Consider the following 12,519-nt stretch of genomic DNA (forward strand, 5'->3'; position numbering starts at 1 on the left):
AGCGTCCCAAAATGGCCGGCCTGCCTGCTTTCATCCATCAATTGTTCTAAATTTTTCATTACCCAATGAGCTGAGGTGGAGTCTTAGCCAGTGGTACCATCAGGGAGGTGTGTAAAGCACTTTAGGCTAGACAGCCACTCAGCTGCCAGCTTCCATCTGTCAATCAAATACAGCAGCCAATCAGAAAGCTGCCCATTGATCAGCAGGCCCTTTATGACATCACAGAAAGACCCTCAGAACTATCTGTGCATGTCTAATGGCTGGCTGTCAGTTGGGCGGGTGGGTGGCAGAGGGAGGGGATGTCTGTCTCGTTTCTCCTGAAAATTGCGCTTTTTCTGCGTTTACGGGAAAAGTTGAGGTCCGACGCGCAAAAGTGGGGTATCGTAGAAATCACCTTTTAAAGACGCACATTTCTGCCCCCCCAAAAATGGGCATTTCAAATGAGAAATGAGTCCAATGAACAAAATAGGGTGAATAAGTATGTATTTCAGGCGTGAGTTAGCAGGTTATTGGGGAAGTAAGTCCTGATATTTTTGGAGCTTGCAGGGGCCACTACACCATTCAAAATAGGCAGGCTTTAGCATATGCAGTTAGGCCCCGTAGGTTGATTTTAGCTAAATGTGCCCCAAACACTCAAACGGGCTTGTATCTGGGAAGGGAAAATATGGGAAACATGACTTAGACAGCAAATGATACACTGTATGCCATGTTTCCAAATTTTTATGCACAGTGGTTACAGCATGAAGCGAATGCATGTGAATATACGAAAGGTGCATTGCATTAAACAAGTCCAATAAGCGTCCCAAAATGGCCGGCCTGCCTGCTTTCATCCATCAATTGTTCTAAATTTTTCATTACCCAATGAGCTGAGGTGGAGTCTTAGCCAGTGGTACCATCAGGGAGGTGTGTAAAGCACTTTAGGCTAGACAGCCAATCAGCTGCCAGCTTCCATCTGTCAATCAAATAAAGCAGCCAATCAGAAAGCTGCCCATTGATCAGCAGGCCCTTTATGACATCACAGAAAGACCCTCAGAACTATCTGTGCATGTCTAATGGCTGGCTGTCAGTTGGGCGGGTGGGTGGCAGAGGGAGGGGATGTCTGTCTCGTTTCTCCCTAAAATTGCGGTTTTTCTGCGTTTACGGGAAAAGTTGAGATCCGACGCGCAAAAGTGGGGTATCGTAGAAATCACCTTTTAAAGACGCACATTTCTGGCCCCCCAAAAATGGGCATTTCAAATGAGAAATTAGTCCAATGAACAAAATAGGGTGAATAAGTATGTATTTCAGGGGTGAGTTAGCAGGTTATTGGGGAAGTAAGTTCTGATATTTTTGGAGGTTGCAGGGGTCACTACACCATTCAAAATAGGCAGGCTTTAGCATATGCAGTTAGGCCCCGTAGGTTGATTTTAGCTAAAAAGTGCCCCAAACACTGAAACGGGCTTGTATCTGGGAAGGGAAAATATGGGAAACATGACCTAGACAGCAAATGATACACTGTATGCCATGTTTCCAAATTTTTATGCACAGTGGTTACAGCATGAAGCGAATGCATGTGAATATACAAAGGTGCATTGCATTAAACAAGTCCAATGAGCGTCCCAAAATGGCCGGCCTGCCTGCTTTCATCCATCAATTGTTCTAAATTTTTCATTACCCAATGAGCTGAGGTGGAGTCTTAGCCAGTGGTACCATCAGGGAGGTGTGTAAAGCACTTTAGGCTAGACAGCCACTCAGCTGCCAGCTTCCATCTGTCAATCAAATACAGCAGCCAATCAGAAAGCTGCCCATTGATCAGCAGGCCCTTTATGACATCACAGAAAGACCCTCAGAACTATCTGTGCATGTCTAATGGCTGGCTGTCAGTTGGGCGGGTGGGTGGCAGAGGGAGGGGATGTCTGTCTCGTTTCTCCTGAAAATTGCGCTTTTTCTGCGTTTACGGGAAAAGTTGAGGTCCGACGCGCAAAAGTGGGGTATCGTAGAAATCACCTTTTAAAGACGCACATTTCTGCCCCCCCCAAAAATGGGCATTTCAAATGAGAAATGAGTCCAATGAACAAAATAGGGTGAATAAGTATGTATTTCAGGGGTGAGTTAGCAGGTTATTGGGGAAGTAAGTCCTGATATTTTTGGAGGTTGCAGGGCCACTACACCATTCAAAATAGGCAGGCTTTAGCATATGCAGTTAGGCCCCGTAGGATGATTTTAGCTAAAAAGTGCCCCAAACACTCAAACGGGCTTGTATCTGGGAAGGGAAAATATGGGAAACATGACTTAGACAGCAAATGATACACTGTTTGCCATGTTTCCAAATTTTTATGCACAGTGGTTACAGCATGAAGCGAATGCATGTGAATATACAAAGGTGCATTGCATTAAACAAGTCCACTGAGTGTCCCAAAATGGCCGGCCTGCCTGCTTTCATCCATCAATTGTTCTAAATTTTTCATTACCCAATGAGCTGAGGTGGAGTCTTAGCCAGTGGTACCATCAGGGAGGTGTGTAAAGCACTTTAGGCTAGACAGCCAATCAGCTGCCAGCTTCCATCTCTCAATCAAATACAGCAGCCAATCAGAAAGCTGCCCATTGATCAGCAGGCCCTTTATGACATCACAGAAAGACCCTCAGAACTATCTGTGCATGTCTAATGGCTGGCTGTCAGTTGGGCGGGTGGGTGGCAGAGGGAGGGGATGTCTGTCTCGTTTCTCCCTAAAATTGCGGTTTTTCTGCGTTTACGGGAAAAGTTGAGATCCGACGCGCAAAAGTGGGGTATCGTAGAAATCACCTTTGACGCACATTTCTGGCCCCCCAAAAATGGGCATTTCAAATGAGAAATGAGTCCAATAAACAAAATAGGATGAATAAGTATGTATTTCAGGGGTGAGTTAGCAGGTTATTGGGGAAGTAAGTCCTGATATTTTTGGAGGTTGCAGGGGCCACTACACCATTCAAAATAGGCAGGCTTTAGCATATGCAGTTAGGCCCTGTAGGATGATTTTAGCTAAAAAGTGCCCCAAACACTCAAACGGGCTTGCATCTGGGAAGGGAAAATATGGGAAACATGACTTAGACACCAAAAGATTCACTAAATGCCATGTTTCCAAATTTTTATGCACAGTGGTTACAGCATGAAGCGAATGCATGTGAATATACAAAGGTGCATTGCATTAAACAAGTCCAATGAGCGTCCCAAAATGGCCGGCCTGCCTGCTTTCATCCATCAATTGTTCTAAATTTTTCATTACCCAATGAGCTGAGGTGGAGTCTTAGCCAGTGGTACCATCAGGGAGGTGTGTAATGCACTTTAGGCTAGACAGCCAATCAGCTGCCAGCTTCCATCTGTCAATCAAATACAGCAGCCAATCAGAAAGCTGCCCATTGATCAGCAGGCCCTTTATGTCATCACAGACAGACCCTCAGAACTATCTGTGCATGTCTAATGGCTGGCTGTCAGTTGGGTGGGTGGGTGGGTGGCAGAGGGAGGGGATGTCTGTCTCGTTTCTCCTGAAAATTTCACTTTTTCTGCGTTTACGGGAAAAGTTGAGGTCCGACGCGCAAAAGTGGGGTATCGTAGAAATCACCTTTTAAAGACGCACATTTCTGGCCCCCCAAAAATGGGCATTTCAAATGAGAAATGAGTCCAATGAACAAAATAGAATGAATAAGTATGTATTTCAGGGGTGAGTTAGCAGGTTATTGGGGAAGTAAGTCCTGATATTTTTGGAGGTTGCAGGGGCCACTACACCATTCAAAAAAGGCAGGTTTTAGCATATGCAGTTAGGCCCTGTAGGATGATTTTAGCTAAAAAGTGCCCCAAACACTCAAACGGGCTTGTATCTGGGAAGGGAAAATATGGGAAACATGACTTAGACAGCAAATGATACACTGTTTGCCATGTTTCCAAATTTTTATGCACAGTGGTTACAGCATGAAGCGAATGCATACAAAGGTGCATTGCATTAAACATGTCCACTGAGTGTCCCAAAATGGCCGGCCTGCCTGCTTTCATCCATCAATTGTTCTAAATTATTCATCACCCAATGAGCTGAGGTGGAGTCTTAGCCAGTGGTACCATCAGGGAGGTGTGTAAAGCACTTTAGGCTAGACAGCCAATCAGCTGCCAGCTTCCATCTGTCAATCAAATACAGCAGCCAATCAGAAAGCTGCCCATTGATCAGCAGGCCCTTTATGACATCACAGAAAGACCCTCAGAACTATCTGTGCATGTCTAGTGGCTGGCTGTCAGTTGGGTGGGTGGGTGGCAGAGGGAGGGGATGTCTTTCTCGTTTCTCCTAAAAATTGCGCTTTTTCTGCGTTTACGGGAAAAGTTGAGGTCCGACGCGCAAAACTGGGGTATTGTAGAAATCACCTTTTAAAGACGCACATTTCTGCCCCCCCAAAAATGGGCATTTCAAATGAGAAATGAGTCCAATGAACAAAATAGGGTGAATAAGTATGTATTTCAGGGTTGAGTTAGCAGGTTATTGGGGAAGTAAGTCCTGATATTTTTGGAGGTTGCAGGACCACTACACCATTCAAAATAGGCAGGCTTTAGCATATGCAGTTAGGCCCCGTAGGATGATTTTAGCTAAAAAGTGCCCCAAACACTCAAACGGGCTTGTATCTGGGAAGGGAAAATATGGGAAACATGACTTAGACAGCAAATGATACACTGTTTGCCATGTTTACAAATTTTTATGCACAGTGGTTACAGCATGAAGCGAATGCATGTGAATATACAAAGGTGCATTGCATTAAACAAGTCCACTGAGTGTCCCAAAATGGCCGGCCTGCCTGCTTTCATCCATCAATTGTTCTAAATTTTTCATTACCCAATGAGCTGAGGTGGAGTCTTAGCCAGTGGTACCATCAGGGAGGTGTGTAAAGCACTTTAGGCTAGACAGCCAATCAGCTGCCAGCTTCCATCTGTCAATCAAATACAGCAGCCAATCAGAAAGCTGCCCATTGATCAGCAGGCCCTTTATGACATCACAGACAGACCCTCAGAACTATCTGTGCATGTCTAATTGCTGGCTGTCAGTTGGGCGGGTGGGTGGCATGGGGGGGGGATGTCTGTCTCGTTTCTCCTGAAAATTGCAGTTTTTCTGCGTTTACGGGAAAAGTTGAGGTCCGACGCGCAAAAGTTGCCCTGAGGAAGATCTGCGAAGTGTACGCCGGCCACACAGCCGTGCGGTCGCTTCACATGCATACCCCTTTTTGTGCCTAAAGGGTTGCCCTGAGGAAGATCTGTGAAGCGTACGCCGGCCACACAGCCGTGCGGTCGCTTCACATGCATACCCCTTTTTGTGCCTAAGGGTTGCCCTGAGGAAGATCTGCGAAGCGTACGCCGGCCACACAGCCGTGCGGTCGCTTCACATGCATACCCCTTTTTGTGCCTAGGGTTGCCCTGAGGAAGATCTGCGAAGCGTACGCCGGCCACACAGCCGTGCGGTCGCTTCACATGCATACCCCTTTTTGTGCCTGAAATACAGTCCTTTTTAGGACTCCTATTCAAACGATTCCGTGTCTGCTAATACTAGTCCTTATCAGGACTCTAATGTCATAATGCTGTGTGTTTGCGGTGCCCGAATATGCCTCTAGCCTACTGGTGAATTAAATCACCCCTGGGACTCTGCCGAGTACCCTTAACATATATCGGGTCTGACGCGCCATCCGTGTCTGCTAATACTAGTCCTTATCAGGACTCTAATGTCATAATGCTGTGTGTTTGCGGTGCCCGAATATGCCTCTAGCCCACTGGTGAATTAAATCACCCCTGGGATTCTGCCGAGTACCCTTAACAATTATCGGGTCTGATGCGCCATCGCATATGGCAATATCCATATGAATAGCCTATGTTTAGTAATTAAAACTGAGTGACAGTTTATATACCTAACATTTCCTGCGCTACTCTGGAGCATATTATTAAACATCACACTAATTGATTGTTGGCTCGATGAGCCCAGAACCGTTCAGACCATTGATTAAATCAGCACCCATTTATTGTGCAGTATGTACGCGACAAACACTATGTGTAGCAATAGCTACGGCAACTAACAGCAGTTAATAAATTGACAAACTGTATTAAATTGTGTATCTAATTAATGTGTATGTATGAAGGAGTACACTAATTCATGAAATAAATAATAATGGGATATTACTGATGAAACAGTGCTTTAACATATGCAAACGGACTATAATAAATGAGGGGACCCATTTGGGATATTTCTCCCCTTGTAAGATAGACCGCATAGGACATGTTCACAAATAGAACAGTCCAATAATCTCTACTTGTGACCACGTATAGGAGGGGACCCTGTGGGACATTATACCCCCCCAATTTTGAACCAGATTCACAGACCAATTAATCGGTCAGTGTGTAGTAAGGTGATTGGATCTACGGTCCTAATAAGATTCTCCGGTATATAAAAACATACCATCAGTATCCCACGTGAGAGGGGACCCGTGAGGGGCACAAATTCCCCCGATTAGATACTCAGACCGCACGGACTTTTATGTGCGAGTGAGATAGTGCAAAAACTAACTAATCTGGGAATATATGTAAGGAGGGACCCTACAGGGGCAATATCTCCCCCACACAAACCCCAGTTTGCACTCACTCTTTGTCTTATATACTCCACACGGAATAAGGTCATACACACCAGGAGATTTGGAAATTGGATCAATTCCAACTCCAACAAACAATAAGATCATTTTTGTCTGTTTACAATCCAATTACTGCCGCTAATACTGGCATATATCCAGAGACACCACCATACTCAGCTAATTCCCAGACACGGATAGGCACACATAGAAGGATCACCTTATACTTAACCTCGATAACCCCACCCGCCGTTTTCTGCAATATAGGCCAATTTGAGCCATCAGAGACGGTTCAAGGGTGATAAATAAGAGGTATTAATAGGAGAAGTGATCAATAAAATAGGAGGTATTGCATGTCCAACCGCACGTGCATCTTTTAAAACCACTGTATTCACTGTTTAATGTTTTATGTTAGTTTGTATATTTCGTAGTTTTAAATGAACCTAATAAAAGGTATTTTTTATGAGTCAAAAATTAATTTCTTTTCTGGTGCACCACACCTGTGACAATCCCTATTCTCTCCCAAACTATATTCTGCCTAACCATTGTCCGTGGTCGCACACCCCTGCATTCCTATTGAACACCCAACAATATCAATACTTACAGGGGGCCTAATTCAATATGATATAACTCCAATGATTAAGTCTTGTGCGATTGTACCCCCAAAAAATCCTATTTTGACATCACAGAAAGACCCTCAGAACTATCTGTGCATGTCTAATGGCTGGCTGTCAGTTGGGCGGGTGGGTGGCAGAGGGAGGGGATGTCTGTCTCGTTTCTCCCTAAAATTGCGGTTTTTCTGAGTTTACGGGAAAAGTTGAGGTCCGACGCGCAAAAGTGGGGTATCGTAGAAATCACCTTTTAAAGACGCACATTTCTGGCCCCCCCAAAAATGGGCATTTCAAATGAGAAATGAGTCCAATGAACAAAATAGGGTGAATAAGTATGTATTTCAGGGGTGAGTTAGCAGGTTATTGGGGAAGTAAGTTCTGATATTTTTGGAGGTTGCAGGGGTCACTACACCATTCAAAATAGGCAGGCTTTAGCATATGCAGTTAGGCCCCGTAGGTTGATTTTAGCTAAAAAGTGCCCCAAACACTGAAACGGGCTTGTATCTGGGAAGGGAAAATATGGGAAACATGACCTAGACAGCAAATGATACACTGTATGCCATGTTTCCAAATTTTTATGCACAGTGGTTACAGCATGAAGCGAATGCATGTGAATATACAAAGGTGCATTGCATTAAACAAGTCCAATGAGCGTCCCAAAATGGCCGGCCTGCCTGCTTTCATCCATCAATTGTTCTAAATTTTTCATTACCCAATGAGCTGAGGTGGAGTCTTAGCCAGTGGTACCATCAGGGAGGTGTGTAAAGCACTTTAGGCTAGACAGCCAATCCGCTGCCAGCTTCCATCTGTCAATCAAATACAGCAGCCAATCAGAAAGCTGCCCATTGATCAGCAGGCCCTTTATGACATCACAAACAGACCCTCAGAACTATCTGTGCATGTCTAATGGCTGGCTGTCAGTTGAGCGGGTGGGTGGCAGAGGGAGGGGATGTCTGTCTCGTTTCTCCCTAAAATTGCGGTTTTTCTGCGTTTACGGGAAAAGTTGAGATCCGACGCGCAAAAGTGGGGTATCGTAGAAATCACCTTTTAAAGACGCACATTTCTGGCCCCCCAAAAATGGGCATTTCAAATGAGAAATGAGTCCAATGAACAAAATAGGATGAATAAGTATGTATTTCAGGGGTGAGTTAGCAGGTTATTGGGGAAGTAAGTCCTGATATTTTTGGAGGTTGCAGGGGCCACTACACCATTCAAAATAGGCAGGCTTTAGCATATGCAGTTAGGCCCTGTAGGATGATTTTAGCTAAAAAGTGCCCCAAACACTCAAACGGGCTTGCATCTGGGAAGGGAAAATATGGGAAACATGACTTAGACACCAAAAGATTCACTAAATGCCATGTTTCCAAATTTTTATGCACAGTGGTTACAGCATGAAGCGAATGCATGTGAATATACAAAGGTGCATTGCATTAAACAAGTCCAATGAGCGTCCCAAAATGGCCGGCCTGCCTGCTTTCATCCATCAATTGTTCTAAATTTTTCATTACCCAATGAGCTGAGGTGGAGTCTTAGCCAGTGGTACCATCAGGGAGGTGTGTAATGCACTTTAGGCTAGACAGCCAATCAGCTGCCAGCTTCCATCTGTCAATCAAATACAGCAGCCAATCAGAAAGCTGCCCATTGATCAGCAGGCCCTTTATGACATCACAGACAGACCCTCAGAACTATCTGTGCATGTCTAATGGCTGGCTGTCAGTTGGGTGGGTGGGTGGCAGAGGGAGGGGATGTCTGTCTCGTTTCTCCTGAAAATTTCGCTTTTTCTGCGTTTACGGGAAAAGTTGAGGTCCGACGCGCAAAAGTGGGGTATCGTAGAAATCACCTTTTAAAGACGCACATTTCTGGCCCCCCAAAAATGGGCATTTCAAATGAGAAATGAGTCCAATGAACAAAATAGAATGAATAAGTATGTATTTCAGGGGTGAGTTAGCAGGTTATTGGGGAAGTAAGTCCTGATATTTTTGGAGGTTGCAGGGGCTACTACACCATTCAAAATAGGCAGGCTTTAGCATATGCAGTTAGGCCCCGTAGGATGATTTTAGCTAAAAAGTGCCCCAAACACTCAAACGGGCTTGTATCTGGGAAGGGAAAATATGGGAAACATGACTTAGACAGCAAATGATACACTGTTTGCCATGTTTCCAAATTTTTATGCACAGTGGTTACAGCATGAAGCGAATGCATGTGAATATACAAAGGTGCATTGCATTAAACAAGTCCACTGAGTGTCCCAAAATGGCCGGCCTGCCTGCTTTCATCCATCAATTGTTCTAAATTTTTCATTACCCAATGAGCTGAGGTGGAGTCTTAGCCAGTGGTACCATCAGGGAGGTGTGTAAAGCACTTTAGGCTAGACAGCCAATCAGCTGCCAGCTTCCATCTGTCAATCAAATACAGCAGCCAATCAGAAAGCTGCCCATTGATCAGCAGGCCCTTTATGACATCACATAAAGACCCTCAGAACTATCTGTGCATGTCTAATGGCTGGCTGTCAGTTGGGCGGGTGGGTGGCAGAGGGAGGGGATGTCTGTCTCGTTTCTCCTGAAAATTGCGCTTTTTCTGCGTTTACGGGAAAAGTTGAGGTCCGACGCGCAAAAGTGGGGTATCGTAGAAATCACCTTTCAAAGACGCACATTTATGGCCCCCCAAAAATGGGCATTTCAAATAAGAAATGAGTCCAATGTACAAAATAGGGTGAATAAGTATGTATTTCAGGGGTGAGTTAGCAGGTTATTGGGGAAGTAAGTCCTGATATTTTTTGGAGGTTGCAGGGGCCACTACACCATTCAAAATAGGCAGGTTTTAGCATATGCAGTTAGGCCCCGTAGGATGATTTTAGCTAAAAAGTGCCCCAAACACTCAAACGGGCTTGCATCTGGGAAGGGAAAATATAGGAAACATGACTTAGACACCAAAAGATACACTAAATGCCATGTTTCCAAATTTTTATGCACAGTGGTTACAGCATGAAGCGAATGCATGTGAATATACAAAGGTGCATTGCATTAAACAAGTCCACTGAGTGTCCCAAAATTGCCGGCCTGCCTGCTTTCATCCATCAATTGTTCTAAATTTTTCATTACCCAATGAGCTGAGGTGGAGTATTAGCCACTGGTACCATCAGGGAGGTGTGTAAAGCACTTTAGGCTAGACAGCCAATCAGCTGCCAGCTTCCATCTGTCAATCAAATACAGCAGCCAATCAGAAAGCTGCCCATTGATCAGCAGGCCCTTTATGACATCACAAACAGACCCTCAGAACTATCTGTGCATGTCTAATGGCTGGCTGTCAGTTGGGCGGGTGGGTGGCAGAGGGAGGGGATGTCTGTCTCGTTTCTCCTGAAAATTGCGGTTTTTCTGCGTTTACGGGAAAAGTTGAGGTCCGACGCGCAAAAGTGGGGTATCGTAGAAATCACATTTTAAAGACGCACATTTCTGGCCCCCCAAAAATGGGCATTTCAAATGAGAAATGAGTCCAATGAACAAAATAGGGTGAATAAGTATGTATTTCAGGGGTGAGTTAGCAGATTATTGGGGAAGTAAGTCCTGATATTTTTGGAGGTTGCAGGGGCCACTACACCATTCAAAAAAGGCAGGTTTTAGCATATGCAGTTAGGCCCCGTAGGATGATTTTAGCTAAAAAGTGCCCCAAACACTCAAACGGGCTTGTATCTGGGAAGGGAAAATATGGGAAACATGACTTAGACACCAAATGATACACTATATGCCATGTTTCCAAATTTTTATGCACAGTGGTTACAGCATGAAGCGAATGCATGTGAATATACAAAGGTGCATTGCATTAAACAAGTCCACTGAGTGTCCCAAAATGGCCAGCCTGCCTGCTTTCATCCATCAATTGTTCTAAATTTTTCATTACCCAATGAGCTGAGGTGGAGTCTTAGCCAGTGGTACCATCAGGGAGGTGTGTAAAGCACTTTAGGCTAGACAGCCAATCAGCTGCCAGCTTCCATCTGTCAATCAAATACAGCAGCCAATCAGAAAGCTGCCCATTGATCAGCAGGCCCTTTATGACATCACAGACAGACCCTCAGAACTATCTGTGCATGTCTAATGGCTGGCTGTCAGTTGGGTGGGTGGGTGGCAGAGGGAGGGGATGTCTGTCTCGTTTCTCCTGAAAATTGCGCTTTTTCTGCGTTTACGGGAAAAGTTGAGGTCAGACGCGCAAAAGTGGGGTATCGTAGAAATAACCTTTTAAAGACGCACATTTCTGGCCCACCAAAAATGGGCATTTCAAATGAGAAATGAGTCCAATGAACAAAATAGGGTGAATAAGTATGTATTTCAGGGGTGAGTTAGCAGGTTATTGGGGAAGTAAGTCCTGATATTTTTGGAGGTTGCAGGGGCCACTACACCATTCAAAATAGGCAGGCTTTAGCATATGCAGTTAGGCCTCGTAGGATGATTTTAGCTAAAAAGTGCCCCAATCACTCAAACGGGCTTGTATCTGGGAATTGAAAATATGGGAAACATGACTTAGACAGCAAATGATACACTGTTTGCCATGTTTCCAAATTTTTATGCACAGTGGTTACAGCATGAAGCGAATGCATGTGAATATACAAAGGTGCATTGCATTAAACAAGTCCACTGAGTGTCCCAAAATGGCCGGCCTGCCTGCTTTCATCCATCAATTGTTCTAAATTTTTCATTACCCAATGAGCTGAGGTGGAGTCTTAGCCAGTGGTACCATCAGGGAGGTGTGTAAAGCACTTTAGGCTAGACAGCCAATCAGCTGCCAGCTTCCATCTGTCAATCAAATACAGCAGCCAATCAGAAAGCTGCCCATTGATCAGCAGGCCCTTTATGACATCACAGAAAGACTCTCAGAACTATCTGTGCATGTCTAATGGCTGGCTGTCAGTTGGGTGGGTGGGTGGCAGAGGGAGGGGATGTCTGTCTCGTTTCTCCTGAAAATTGCGCTTTTTCTGCGTTTACGGGAAAAGTTGAGAGCCGACGCGCAAAAGTGGGGTATCGTAGAAATCACCTTTTAAAGATGCACATTTCTGCCCCCCCAAAAATGGGCATTTCAAATGAGAAATGAGTCCAATGAACAAAATAGGGTGAATAAGTATGTATTTCAGGGGTGAGTTAGCAGGTTATTGGAGAAGTAAGTCCTGATATTTTTGGAGGTTGCAGGGGCCACAACACCATTCAAAATAGGCGGGCTTTAGCATATGCAGTTAGGCCCCGTAGGTTGATTTTAGCTAAAAAGTGCCCCAAACACTCAAACGGGCTTGTATCTGGGAAGGGAAAATATGGGAAACATG

This window comes from Crinia signifera, chromosome 5 (genome assembly GCF_055691185.1).
Source record: "Crinia signifera chromosome 5, ASM5569118v1, whole genome shotgun sequence".
NCBI lineage: Eukaryota > Metazoa > Chordata > Amphibia > Anura > Myobatrachidae > Crinia > Crinia signifera.